Source organism: Lissotriton vulgaris, chromosome 3_2 (genome assembly GCF_964263255.1).
Source record: "Lissotriton vulgaris chromosome 3_2, aLisVul1.2, whole genome shotgun sequence".
NCBI lineage: Eukaryota > Metazoa > Chordata > Amphibia > Caudata > Salamandridae > Lissotriton > Lissotriton vulgaris.
Window position 1 is genome coordinate 180,881,188 of NC_141690.1, and position 15,555 is coordinate 180,896,742.

Genomic DNA, 15,555 nt, shown 5'->3' on the forward strand with positions numbered 1-15,555 from the left:
CTCACCCTTTTCACTTTAATTTTCCACCTGCACTGCACCCCATTAGCACCACCAGTGAAGCCCAGTGGTTTGGTTTTACATCATGATAATCCATCTCTGCATCATTACTAGGTGCATTGTCTGAGATTTGGATTGATGACATCTCCCACATGACGACACTCCACCAAATGGGTGGGCTGATGGGAATTTTTCCAGACCTGGGTTATCACTTCTAGTGTTACTAATGGTTTTGTGGTTATAGTTCAGTTACGGCACACTAACATTTTCGGACCAGACCAGTTCCTTGTATGTTGTCACGTGGCTGAGAGTCACAACTATGGAATGCACCCAACCAAACTATCCCTGGAATTGGATTCTTTACATGGGAGCCTAGAGTCCATGAAGGGGAGAGTTAAAACACTGGAGTATAGGGCTGAAGATGCCAAAAACAGGGTCCGGAGAAACAATATTCAGAAGATTAGTCTGCTGGAGCGACCGGAGGGGCCTAATACGCTGGATTTCTTAAAGACATGAATGAAAACGGAGGTGGCACCTGATGGCTTCTTCCCCTTCTTAAAGCTGAAGAGAGCACATCAAGTCCCGGCAAGGTCCCCACCGCCTGGGGCGACACCCCAGAGGCTAAACTGCTCCATTATAAGGACAGTGATCAGATTCGGCACCAGGCAAAGCGGAGCCATGCACAGTTTTCTTATCAATAATGTAATTACAAATGTTGCAAGGGTATTATCAACGATGTCATAGAAGATTTCATGAGGGATGTATTATGAGGAGTAATTGGCAGCGCATGGCGAGGGCGCCAGTTGTAGTTACCTTATGGAACAAGTTATAGTTACCAGAGATAACTGCAACTGGGGAATTTGAGTGGTTTTGATCCATTCAAAACATTACGTTGTCACCAAAATTGTTTTCCAACTATAATGTTACTTTAACCTTTGTTTTACAGCAAATGTCTACTGTATTTTTTAAATAAAGTAATATTTTGTAACCATATGTAAAGCCAACCCCCACTTCTAGCTGTGCAGAATAGGGGGGTTGGCCGTAGGGCCTGGCTTGTGTCCGGGCCCTGAGTCCATCCCCCTGCAGTCAGCCAACGTCCGACCCATTAGCGTTTGTTTTCTTATAAAGGGGAGGGGGCATGTGCCACTCCCCTCCACAAGCCCCTTGAGGACGTAGGGTTCCAATCCTCCGGAGTCAAAAGGTATTTATAAAGGGGATGGGGAGCGTGCCTCACCTCCTGAACCACAAGTGACACGAGCACCTACATCTGCAGGGTCTTTAAGGGACGGAGACGATTGTCCAGCAATACCCGAGCCAATAGTGGCCCAGGGACCAGATACTCCTGGGCCATTACTTAAATATAGGGGAGGGGGAGCACAACACCCACCCTTCCAGAGCCTTAGCACCCTAAAAATCCAAAAAAGGAGGAGAGGGCTTAGTTGCCCCCCCTATCCAAACCTTATTGTATCCTCCGGATGGGATCCCTGGGACTTTTGATAGCATCATTTAAATATCAGTCGTGGGATGTGTTCCCAGGGGCCTCTTAGAGGTTTGGGGAGGGGGGGCATGCGCACAACTCCCCCGCCACAGCTATTTTTTTTTATCAAGTAGGAGTCCATGCTGTTTTTAAAAAAATTGAGTAGTTTCTTACCGGTAACTACAGTTCTGTAGTAAGGATATCTCTGTTATAGTCATAATCATAAGAATAGTCCCTCCCATGTGCGTGGACCCCGGTGCAATCGAAATAGTCTCTTAAGTTGTCCTCTTCTGCAATCCTGCATAGACACTTAAGAGAAATCAAAGACAAATAATGCAGCCTGAAATTAACAAGGCTACTCTGGCCAGTACTTCATCCTGAAGTGAAAAGAATAGCCAGATAACACTAAAATGTAAACATTTAGCTAAGTTTCACACATAGAGAAACTCCCCTTCACAAAAATCCTTTCTCATGATAGAGAGCAAGGGTTGGACAGACAAGCCCCATAGGCTGCCATTGTGCGTCTGTAAACGGATACCGTGCCTTTAAGGAACCCTCCAGAGACCCTCGGTATCCCATGATGCACAGCCAGAGGCTAGTTACTTTCAGTTTTTTTAGAAGGTGTATAAAGCTAGGCCTGTAGCATTCAGGATATTATAGTTTCATCCACCGGGGAGGAGGGCGGGTTGCTTATGACTATAACAGAGATACCCCTACTACAGAACTGGAGTTACAGGTAAGAAACTACTCTTTCTGTAGTAGGGGCTCTCTGTGTATAGTCATAATCATGTGAATAGAATGGCAAGCCCATCCCCATAAACCAAACCCAGTGGTGGAAGAAACAGACAGAACCACTACTGTGCAAATACATTTCTCAGCAAAGCCTGCCCAACCTGAGCATCTGCCCTGGCATCAGAGTCCAGGCAGTAGTGTTTAGCAAAGGAATGGACCGACTTCCAAGTGGCAGCCCTACAGATGTCTGCAATGGGGACATTATGCAGTAAAGCCGCAGTAGCAGCTTTACCTCTGGTAGAGTGAGCCTTAGGCTTACCCCATAGAGTCTTGTTAGCTTTCTGGTAACACAGTTGAATACAGGACACAATCCACCTAGAGATGGACTGTTTAGAGGTGGCAAAACCAGTACTGACCGATCCATAATTAACAAATAATTGAACCGATCTACGAATCTCCTTGGTCTTATCTAAGTAAAATTTCATCATCCTTCTCCCATCAAGGGAATGAAGGGGCCTCTCCGTCGGAGAGGAAGAATTCTGAAAAAACGTGGGCAAAGTGATTGTTTGATTCACATGGAAATCTGACACCACTACTTTAGATGCATGAAATACAATATAAGGTTCTGGGCAGCAGAGAGCCTAGATCTCACTTACCCTGCGAGCCGATGTTATAGCCACAAGGAAAGCTGCCTTCCAGGATAGATGCTGTAGAGAAGCCTTATGAATAGGCTCAAAAGGCTCCTTCATTAATCTAGACAGACCAACACATTAAGGTCCCACAGAGGCAAAGGACGCCTAATGGGAGGAAACACCTTCTTCAAACATTCCAGAAAATCTTTTATGACTGGATTTGGAAAAAGGAAGTTTGTGAAGGGCATTTCCAAAATGCAGTTAAAGCTGCTAGGTGAACCTTAATGGAATGAAAATTAAAGCCAGATTGAGCCAAATGCAAGATACTACAGGAGAATGACATCCTCCTTGCAGGGTGTAGGGTCTGCACCCTTAGACGTGCACCAAATGCAGAATCTCTACCATTTGTATGCATAGGAAGTCCTTTTAGAAGGTCTTTTTGCCTCTTTAAGTATCTCCATGCAGTTCTGAGGCAGATTTAAATGTCCATACTGCACTAGCTCAGGAGCCATGCTGCCAAACTCAATGACAAGAGGTTGGGATGTACCACCTGCCCTCCGAACTTCGTGAGAAGGTCCGGCCGTCACGGAAGTCGAAGATGCGGCAGGAGAGACCAGTGTAGGAGGTCGGTGAACCACCACTGCCGAGGTCATTCCAGAGCAATGAGGAACATCCTGGCCCTGGACTGTGACAGTTTGATCAGCACTGCTGGGATCAGGGGAATGGGTGGAAAAGCGTAGAGAAAGCTGTTCGACCAGTTGCTCCACAGTGCATTCCCCAGCGTCCCCGATTGGTAAAACCTGGAGCCGAAGTCTCTGCATTTGCTGTTTTGTGCGGTGGCAAACAGATCGACGTCTGGAGTGCCCCATCTTGCATAGATGCTTCCTAACATCTTGTCGTTTTAGACCCATTCGTGATTTTCTTGAACGAGTCTGCTGAGCGCATCAGCCTGAGCATTCTGCACACCAGGCAGATGATTCTCTGTGATTGTCAGGCCCCTGGCCAGAAGCCAGTTCCAGATCGTCTGCTCCTCCCGAGACAGTGTGCGCGATCTTGAGCCCCATCTGCTTGTTGAGGTAATACATTGTTGTTGTGTTGTCCATCTGTACAAGCAGGGAACTGGTGTGAAACGATGGTTGGAACTGCTCGGAGTTCCAGAAAGTTGATGTGATATGTGGACTCTGTATTTGGAGGTGTTCGGAATGCGCTCCCCAGCCGTGAAGAGACGCATCTGTCACAATGGTCTGAGTCGGTATCTCCTTGTGGAAAGGAATCCCTCTGAGAAGATTGTGAGGTGAACACCACCACTTCAGGGACTGGACAGCGTGCTGAGACAGTCGGATCTTGTCCTCCCAGCTCCCTCGTCTCTGGTCCCGTTGATCCCCTAGACATTCCTGCAGTGGCCTCATGTGGAGGCGTGCATGCAGAGTGAGAAAAATGCAAGAAGCCATCGATCCCAGGAGAGAGGACACCGTCTTCACCGTCGCAGAAGGAACGGACATGAGAGTCTGAGCCTTCCGAAGGATCGATAAGCGTCGCTCCTCTGAAAGATACATGCTTGCCTGAAGTGTTTTGATGGAGACTTCCAGGTACTGCAGACACTGAACAGGAGTCTGGCAAGACTTTGACATGTTGATGTGAAGGCCCAATTGGTTCAACAGAACGGCCGTCGTGTTGCAATGTAGCTGCGCTTCCTGAAACGTGAAGGCTTTGATCAGCCAGTCGTCCACGTACGGATAGACGAACACCTTGTTCTTCCTCAGTGCTGCAACCACTGCCATGCATTTTACGAAAGTCCTGGGCGCAGACTTCAGGCTGAATGGAAGTACTGTATATTGGTAGTGATTGGTTCCAACTAGGAACCGCAGGAACTTCCAATGCTTCCTTGCAATGGGTACATGAAAGTATGCGTCCTTCAGATCTATGGTGCATAGCCAGTACCCTTTATGTAGCTGAGGATAAATCTGGTGCAGGAACAGCATTCGGAACTTTTCTCTGCGAATACATTTGTTTGCTTGTCGCAAATCGAGAATGGGTCTGTATTCGTTTTTGTCCTTTTTTTGTTTACCAGAAAGAACCTGGAGTAAAAATCTTCTCCCCTTTGAGAAGGAGGAACCAGTTCTATTGCCCTTTTTTTTAACAGGGTATCGGCCTCCACTTGAAGTTCGCGCAACAGGTATTGTGAACGAACTGGTGGAATAGATGGAGGAGGGCTGTTGAAACGAATACGGTATCCATTGCGAACAATATTCAGCACCCACTTGTCCAGAGTTATTTTTCTCCACTCTGCCAGGTAATTCTGAATGCTTCCCCCCACCGGCGTGGGTAACAGAAGAGGGGGAAGTAACCCCTCAGGGCTTAGAACCAGTGGGGCCCTTGTTGCCCGATGTGGACTGCTGGTTACCCCTTCCTCTCTGACGTCTTTGAAAAGGCTGCCGCTGAAACTGCTGCTGCTGTTGTTGTCCAGCCTGACATCCTTGTCTTCGTTGGAAACACTGGGAAGAGTATCGCCGTTGGTAGGGGAGGAAACTCTTACGCTCTTCTTAAGGCTTCTCCAAGCTCACAGCCTTGAGGGTCTCATCCTCCGCTTTCATGCGAGCCATTTACACGTCCGCATGAGAACCAAAGAGGGTGGAACCTGAGAATGGCAGGTTAGTAATACGTTGCTGGGTCTCTGGTTTAAGGGAGGTAAGTTGCAACCATGAGTGGCGCCGCAGAGTCACACCATGGCAATAACCATGGGCTGCCAGGAGAGAGGTGTCTGCAGCCGCGCTGATGATCTGATTGGAAACCATCAGACCCTCATTGAGAACCTCCTGAAACGTCTCTCATTTGTCTCTCGGCAGGAGTTCCACAAACTGCTGGAGAGACTCCCACAAGGAGCGGTCATACCGGCACAAGAGAGCAGTCGAGCTCGCTGCCTTCATTGAAGTAGCTGCCGTGCTACAGACTTTTCTCCCTGCAGAATACAGTCTACGGCTTTCCTTGTCCGTGTGTGGTCGAAGGGGCCGTAGTGTGCTGCTTCTTAGCCACCACCACTATGACAGAATCCGGAGGAGGATCCACCCGCAGGGAAGCAGGGTCCGAGTCCGGGCGCCTGTATTTCTTTTAAAGTCTTGATGGCTCCGACTTTACTGAGGCTGGCGTCACAACAACTCCATCACTGGTTCCTCCAAACCAGGTACAAAGGCAGCAGAGGACGAGAGACTTGCTTCCTTTGTAGTGTCTCGAAGATCACAGACGTGGAAGGGGCAGGTACAGACAGTGCAATGCCCAGTTGGCCGCTCCCCTCACCAAAACCTCCTGGAACGTTGTAATGTTATCTACCGGTGACACCCTTGGAGGTAGGGAATCCAAAAGGGTCGGCGAATATCTTCCCGCACTAGAGAACTCCGTGTCCCTAGTATATCTGGAGTGTGACCGCTCGTGATGATGACAACGGTGTGATCTGGTAGAAGACCGACGCCGGCTGCGAGAGCGATTTCTCGGCCAGGAGCGAGACCTTGACCATTCTTGGCATCGGTGGGACTGCTGGTACAGGTGGCTCCACCGGAAGCCGAGGAAGCAGCCGCGGCGGAGGTGGAGTCTGAGGTGGAGGTTTAGGCGTAGGCAGGCATGGAGGCGGAAGAGCGGGAGGACGAGGTGGGGGGAGAGGAGGAGGTGCAGGCGTTGTAGGCGCCCTAGGCCGCAGCGGCGACTGACGAGGATCCACAGACTGAGCTGGTTCCGGTGACCTGGTTGGTGAATAGGTCCTGGAGTACTCCGAGTCCTAAGTATGAATCACCCTCCTCCGCTTTAGGGCTGGCCTTGCAGAGGAAGCTCTGGAAGCAGTGCCCCTTGACGGGGAACGTCGACGCCGCCTTGACCTTGAACTCCCAGACGTGGAGATGCTGACCACAGAGGGAGACGGGCTTCTCAACGACGAGCTCCGATGACTTCGACGTCGACTTTCGTCTCGACGTAGACTTTCTCCTGGACTTCAAATTCCTCCTCGAGATCGATGACCTTCTCGACGTCGATGATCTTCTAGTCAACGGCGACCTGCGCTTCGACGGCGAGCGGCGGTGTTGCCTCGACGGCGAGCGCCGATGTCTCCTGGACTCAGATCGACAGCGATGATGTGTCGACGTCGTCTGTGAAGTCCTCTACGTCGACCTGGTCTGAGGTCTCGAAGTGCTTCCCCTCGACGTCTATCTTCGACACCGTTTAGACCCAGAGCCCTAGGTCGATGGGGAGCATATAGTAATCATACCTGGCCTCGACATCGACGTTGTCACCCTCGACATCGACCGGGACCTGCATCATTTATGAGCCTTCTTCCTACTGGGGAGCCCCCCAGAGGCCAACGCAGAGGCTGTGGAAGAGGAAAGGCTCTCTACACGACCAGATGGCCCACCGGCAGCCTGTTGTCTTCTCTGCTCCAGGCCTTGAAGACAAATCTTCTCCCTGTCACACAGGGTCTCCTGGAGAATGACTTGCAGATGACAGGAGGCAAGGACATGAGTTGAAGGAAGACAGAGTATACAAACCCTGTGAGAGTCCGACTTGGCCTTCTTCTTGCCACACTCTGGGCACTTGTTAAATAAAGATGACATTTTGACAAGAAAAGAGTGGCTAAACTGCCCGAAAAAGACAGAAAGAGGAAGGAAAAGGCCTCAGACGTCGAGTGAAAAACTCAAACTATCCAAAAAGCTCAAATAATTGAAGATATACCACTAAAGGTAGAGCTCAATGCTCCAGGGTCCTGAGCCAGAAAAAAGAACTGAAAGTAACTAGCCTCTGGCGGTGCATCATGGGATACCGAGGGTCTCTGGAGGGTTCCTTAAAGGCACAGTATCCATTTATAGACACATAATGGCAGCCTATGGGGCTTGTCTGTCCAACTCTCTCTCATGACAACGGATTTTTGTGAAGGGGAGTTTCTCTATGTGTGAAACTTAGCTAAATGTTTACATTTTAGTGTTATCTGGCTATCATTTTCACTTTAGGATGAAGTATTGGCCAGAGTAGCCTTGTTAATTTCAGGCTGGATTATTTGTCTTTGATTTCTCTGTGTCTATGAAGGATTGCAGATGAGGACAATTTAAGAGACTATTTTGATTGCTCCGGGGTCCACGCTCATGGGAAGAACTATTCACATGATTATGAATATACACAGAGATCCCCTACTACAGAAATATATATATATATATATGTGTTACTGAGGGCTTGCAGACACTTGCAAAAAACAGGCAGGGTCCCATTGTTGTTGATGTGGTGGCAGCCAATTATATCGCTCCAAGAGATCCGTCAGCCTTGTGAATCCTTTGTGGCGTGAAGTATGCAAAGTTTTTGATCCTTAATTGTTCAAAAACTACTGAATGGTTAACACCAAATCACAAAAATAGCACTTTATGGACTATGATCTAGCTTTCTGACAAATTTAGAGTAAATAAATTCAGCCATTTGAGGTGTACTTATGTCAAAAGTTCCTATGGAATAATGAATGGAGAAAACTCGTTTTGGGGCTCCCCTCCCCTTCTCTGCCCCCACGCTAAGATCCTCCCAAAACTTTCCACTTAGAAGCTGAGGTGGAAGAACATTTGTTGGGAAAGTTTTGTGACGATTTGTCAATCGGTTCCAAAGTTATTGGGAAAACAAAAAGTGCTTTTTCTATGGAAATTTGGTCCTAACTAGAACTAACCACTGGTGACCACCAGTGGGTGATATATATATATATCTAATGTGAATGCAGTACAGGGGTAATCAATCGGTTCATAATTGACTGACAATGCATTTATGCTGTTAGCACAACAGGAAAAATGGACTACAGGTAAAGTACTTGAAAGCATTTTGGGCAAAAGTTCATTCAATTCATTCAAAAATGTCCTTTGCCTCTTTCGTTTTAAATATCCATTTTAAAAAGCGATTTTGAGCAGGTTTTTATGGTAGTACCGGCTGGTACATATTACAAACTTTATTGCTTTGAAAGTGTTTTAAAAACAAAAGCCCCGGTTTACATATTTATATATTTATCTTAGCAGTCTGCACTTTTTGAAGTATGTCTTCTATGTCCATGGGGGATCACGTGACACTATGGGTGGTATTAAAAACTATGGCAAACCAGCATTTCGCTATATGATCAAGGCTGCAAGGACAGCCAAAACGCATTGTGACAGTTCATTGTGAAAAATAAAATCTACTTTGCCAACCGGAAGAGGAGTTTGTGCCATTGCTTCATCGCCGTTTGGAAGTTGAAGTCGTCAAACTTGTGGTTAATTACAATAAAGTGGGTCTGCTTCTGGTTATGAACCTCCACGCTGCAAGAAGGCCGTTGCTATCAGCCAATTTGTCCAAAATATTCCGGGAGGAATACCGGCAGAGGCCCCCTGTGTTTCCACGAAAATCATCGCTGACCGCGAGGCGGTAAAAGGCTGGGTCGGAGGACGCGCCTGGAGCAGCTTCATGGCGGTGAGTAAGCATTAGCTGTGTGAGCACAGGTGGGGAGGTAACGGTGTGGCAATTAGTGGCAACACATAGAAGATTTGCATCGTGAAACTCGTGCGCCTCTCTCACAAAATATGAACATGTCAGAGAATGCACTACGTGAACTTGAGGCTGAAGCTTACGAACTGTTTTTAAAACCTACCAAATGTTTCAAAGCATCAACAAAATGAACCTGCAAGTGCGACAGAAGGGAATGCCAAGTCACTGTTGAAGGCATTAGAAAAATGTCAAAGATCAGAAATGACTAAATGGTGGGAGCAAAAATCCTTAGAGAAATACATGGAAGTCGGCCATATACCGAGAGGTTTAAGAATTTTATTAGCACCAAGTTTTGAAAATCCTAACCCGGAAATGTTGACCGAGTGGGCTGAATCCAACCTGGCTGCTTCAATGAATTTAGTCAAAATCTTAGTTATGTATGCCGAAATTGATCGAGATGCTTTGTTCATAGAAATCACAAAACTGAATGAACAGATTGGAAAACTGGAGCAAACAGAATATGTAGTGAAAACAAAAAAAGAAATCCAAGAGAGGATTAAAAAACAGGAACAAAAAATCTAATTAAGAAAAGTCCACAAATTTGCCCGGGACAAAGATGATTATGACCAAGGGCAGATTTTTACCTTTGCCCGGCGCTATGATTATGCGAGAAAAATGCGCCCGCAGGAAACATCAAAAACAACAAGGGGCCCGGCACCAGAAGAAAACACAATATCAAATAATGCGGAATCATCAGCCTCAGATGCAGAGTCCTTAATAAATGATGAAAGAAACATATTAAAACCAGGAGAAGAGCTAAATTTTTTAGCATACGATCGGCGGCAGACAGACTGCAGAATCCAGGCAAGCAATTCGGACCAGAAGAAATCAAAGGCGCAAAGCCAGGCGCAAACACCGAAGGTGCAAAACCAAAAAGAGGGTAGTGGCGCAGGCGCTAGAAGATAACACCATCATCAACTTGTCCACAGTTACCCTGAGTCAAGCTGAAAACCAACTTTTGGCCTTTGGCCTTTCATTTTGCCAAGAGAGTAACTTTAGCTATAGCAAAACAAGAGTGGACATTTTTTCTTATATAAGAAAACTAAAACTATAGAAATTTTTTATGATTGAAGACAGTTCACAACATCACAATAACGCAAATTATGCTTCAAGACAAGATGGCACAGCTGAGAATTTGGAAGCATCTGATGCGGGAATGCTAGCCACTATGTATGAACTAAGGATGAATGACTCCACTTTGCTAGACAATCCAGCAGTAAGTTCAACACAGGAAAGATTCAATACACTTAACCTTATAAAGCCAAGTGAGGGTATGAGTTCCTTCAAGAACAAATCAAAGGACGCAATCAATATCTTCCACGAAAGAACAGCTGAAGTTCTATATCATAGGGTAAACAACACTCGTAATAAGAATAAATAAAATGAAATATCGAGAAAAGGAATACGAGAAGCTTATCACCAAACTTAAAAACAACCAAGAAATTATCAGAAATAAATCAGATAAAAAGGTGGCAACTTGGTGATTTGGCCGCGTAATGATTACAAGAAGGAAGCACTACGCCAGTTAAGTGACACTACCTGTTATACAAAATCTTCATTAACAGAGTATACTACGATAAAAGACACATAGAAAAAAATGCTAATGAGCTACAAAAGGCCGAGATTAATCTCCAACCAGGAATATATCTTTTTGTATAAAGAATTCCCTGTGATGCCCATCATGTATCTAATCCCTCAGATACATAAGGAGACTATACCTGTGCCCGGAAGACCTATTATATCAGCGATAGGAGGAATGTGTGAAAACATCAGTCGTTATATAGACTACTTTCTCCAATCCCATGTACAGGAGACTTTTTGAAAAAACTAAAACAAATTACCTGGAAGGAAGAATAACTACTGTTGTCTTAGACATTGAATCGCTCTATACGAGCATAGAGCACCAAAGAGGACTGGAAGCTGTCAAACATTTTTTAGACACCAGGCCATTAAACTGTTATAACCACAATATCATGTTATTGCAATTAATCAAATGGTGCTTTTTTAATAACTTTTTTTATGTTTGACAGACAAGTGTATAAGCAGTCTAGAGGAGTTGCCATGGGAGCCTGCGTCTCCCCCAGCTACGTGTGTTTGCACGTGAGCTGGTGGGAGGAGCAGGCTCTCAGGGGGTAATATAAACGGATGGTGGATACGCATGTATTAAATTGGTATCGCTATATTGATGATGTCGGTATTGTATGGGATGGGGATATCAGAAGTGCAGAACTATTTATTTCAGAAATCAACAACAATGACAGCAATCTAAACTTTACAACGCATATAGATAAGGTCAGTATTGATTTCCTAGACACTACAATATATATAGCAGCCAACAAAATACATACAACACTACATAGAAAGCCAACAGTGGGTAATTGTACCCTACATGCCACTAGCTCCCATCCACAACACTTAATTGCAAGTATTCCTTATGGTGAGCTCCTAAGGGTAAAAAGAATATGTAGCACAGAAGCTGAATCTGAAAAATATGCAACCGCTGCCTTAGAAAGATTCAGTGCAAGAGGATATAGTGATAAATTACTTAAAGAAGCTAGCCAAAAAGCTGGACTTCGGTCAAGAGATTCCCTCTTAGACAAAGGTTCTATAATACAAGACACAAATGAGATAAGTAAGGATGATTGCACTGCTCCAAGGCTGATCACTACCTATAGTCAGCAACAAAGACAGGTTCAAGCAATCATTAAGAAAAAGTGGCCCATTTTGCAGACGGATGGGGTGCTAGCACCGATTTTACCTACAGCTCCCTCACTGACTTTTAGGAGAGCAAAATCTGTGAGGACAGAATTGGTCAAACACAGCCCAGAATTAACTATGACTATAACCTGGTTAAAGCCTAAGAGTGGCTTTTTTAAATGCTCTACATGTAGAGCATGCAAATTTGGCAGCAATACCACTCATTGTACTGTCCCATTCAGCACACAGCCACGAGAAATCAGAGGCCACTTTACTTGCCGTACAGAGTTCGCTATATACGTCCTTACATGTACCTGCAGGTTAAATTATAGAGGGAGCACAAACAGACACGTATTTTACAGCATTTGCGTGCTATTGTTAATAATGATAACAACTATCCAGTAGCACGCCATTTTAAGGCAATACATAACAACTACCTTAGCTGTTTAAAACATTATGTGGTAGCAGCGATTTGTGTACTTCCTCGTGGAGGCAATAGAGAATTAAAATTGGGGAAACTGGAAACACACATGATAATGGAGTTTGACAGTAAGTCTCCCAATGGAATTAATACTACTGAAGACTTGCACTAATATCTATATAATCAATAAGGTTATATTTCCCACATCATTATTATCTATCCCAGCACTGAGCTATGTTTTTCGCTGTTTTTCTACTATTTCTATTGTTATCCAAGGGTAGATTTGACGCATTAGTTAGCTTCAGTCTCATGATTTGTATTTTAAATATATATACCATCCAATGATCACTAATATTGATTTTAAAGAAAACTTTTTTTATAAAAACCCCCAAAACATACCGTTTTATTGGAAGTGTTTTATAGAAGTGATTTTAAAAGGAAATATGGGTATTTGGTTTTAACACCAACTGCACTTTAATAAGTTAATCACATTGCACATTATATCGCTAAGTTTGCTCACTGTATTGTGGTACTGAAAATTCTGGACCCTGCTACTGTATGGTACCGAAGCTCTACACTCGTGTCAGAAATATCATCGTATCATGACGATTTTGGTATCGGCAGACCGGTAATGATTGATATATTATACCTATGCATTTGCGTCATGATAGAGTGACGAAATCACCCTGAAATCGTAGTTTCTGTCTTGAACCCTCGGGTTCCATTTTGTGAGCGGCATCCATTTTTTGATTGCCCTTACATAGTCAAAACGACTAAGGCCGAATTCGATCTGAAAGGACACGTACACCTCTGCTGACTCCTCTGTGACCTGGGCGAGCTGACTCCACTGCCTCAAGCCAAACCTGTTCGGGCAGTTCCATTCCCAGTGGCCGAATGAGATTAGCATCAAGGCACAACATGTCATAAACAGTTCATCGCATACAAGCTACGCTTAATCACACACACACCTGTCCCTATTTCTTCTTTATGACTAGTTTTACAAGGAGGAGGTGCCCGATTTTATTGGGGGTTCATCGATATCTGATGGAAGTTCTGGGCCTTGCCGGGTAATCTATCACGAACTGGACAAACTAAAATATGGGCTTGCCATCATGACTCTGCTTTTCCTTTGTAGTGAAAATATGTATATGGCCAAATTGTAAAACAAGGAATTCTTGCCTGAAGCTTAAAATTCAGTATAAAGAGAAGAGGCTGGTTCTGTAAAAACGAGCAGTCTCCTGAGAACATACATGCGCTTCATGCTGTTGTACTTCTAGGATACCTGTTACTGGTTGCAGCCAATAAACTCGATCCTTGACATCACCTAGAAGACTCTGTGTTTCTGTGGTCCGAAACAGGAAGGACTCAAGAGGTGTTTGGGTGTTCCCCTGGCACCGCCGGGTCCCTAGAAAACCCGGTACCTCAGTTGGCGCCCAACTCGGGCGGTATCAAGCGGTATCGGTCCAAGCCAGATGTTAGTGAGGAGCTTCGTGTGAAAATTCCAGAGGACGGCCAGTCACTTCAGCGACCCATGTATGTCGACGTGTTCCGAAGGTCTTTGCTGCGAGGTTCCCCGCGTCCCGATGGCTTCGAAGGACTGCTGCCCTGACTATCGCCCTGTTTTGGACCCTTGATGATTGGTAGAGCGAAACGATAGACGAGTCTTCTAGTGACGTCATCGATCATCGATACTTCAGTTAAGTATAAGTGGAGCGTCTCCCAGTCCTTAGCTTTGGTTCTTAGTTTGATATCCCTTGGGATAGCTTTGACTTGGAACTTGCAAGCGCCAAAGCCGAGGGACTCGTGTATTCACGAGACTATCGTATTCGATAATCCTTTGAAGTTTGAAGCTGGACTAGAGAGCGAAGATGCCTGGTCTTAGCAGACTTGGAAATTTGTTTTGTCTTGGTTGTAGTAGGGACTCCCGCTTGGAGGACTTGTGTCCGGTTCCTCCGATTGGAACTCCAACGTATGAGCTCTATGTGAAGCATGGCGTAGGCCCTATCACATATAATGAAGTATGGATCCGATACACCAGAAACAATGGTGTTTTAAAATGGCCACAATATGGTAACTTCGACACAGAGATTTTAGATAATCTAGAGGTTAAACTTTTCAAGAAGAAAGCCCGGCCGGCGATGTTTGACTCCTTTCGCTTATGGCGCAAAGAAGCCAAACAGAAAGAAATTAAATTAGCAAAGAAAAATAAACGAGGTATGTCAATGGTGCAAGCTGCCGTTGCGTACAGGGATAATGAGGAAGAACAGGAGAATGAACAAACGCTTAGAAGTAGGAAATTAGCAGGAGATAAATGCTATCCAGTTCTGCCACGTAAAGGACGAGGATCAAAACAAGAGCTCGTTAAGGATCCTTTAATGTCCCATCTATTGAGTTCACCATCTCCATATGCGCAAAGTGCTACAGCACCTCAACAACCTTTGGTTGTACAACCCCCTACTGTTGGACAACAGGCTCTAACACAATCACCAGCTCCTCTTCAGCTGGTTTCTACTCCTCCGGCGCAGCCCTCTCAAGGGCCGCCGCCTTTGCTACCTACTCCATCTGCTTTTTCTACAACTGTCGCCTACTACTCCAACTGCTTATCCGAATACTCCCTCTGCTACTGCCTCCACATCTGCTTTACATCAGCCTGTCTTTTCAGGCGTATTTACCTTTCCGCCAGTTTCTTCTTCTGTTCGACAGAGAGTAGCAAACACTGTCACTGGTCTTTTCTGACCTTTCTTTGGGTCGCCTAAGACGACCCCTAACACAGAACGAAGACAGTTGCGGAGTCGACTGCCTTACTATCAAGAGAGAGAAGTGCTGAATGAGTTAGCGCGTAAAGGGTTACTAACACTGTAAGATATGACGTTCAGTCCGTCATGGAAGTCTTCCGTCAGTGGGAAGCATCTACACAGAGATATGTATTTGAACAAATGTGTGTATATCTCCGTGAAGATTTGGAGGGAAATGATCCAGAGCACGACATGCCTGAATTATTCCGTGTGCGGTTCAAGTTCGCAGAAGGCATGATTGTGTGTGCCGATGTTGAACAAGCAGTTGAGACGTTGTTG

General features: G+C 45.4%; 1 protein-coding gene across 2 annotated transcripts in view; it reads right to left on the reverse strand.

The window, feature by feature from the left end:
• The window catches only part of HTT (huntingtin), a 2,178,328-nt gene that overhangs the window by 1,500,691 nt on the left and 662,082 nt on the right, over window positions 1-15,555 (reverse strand). The window lies entirely within an intron of this gene.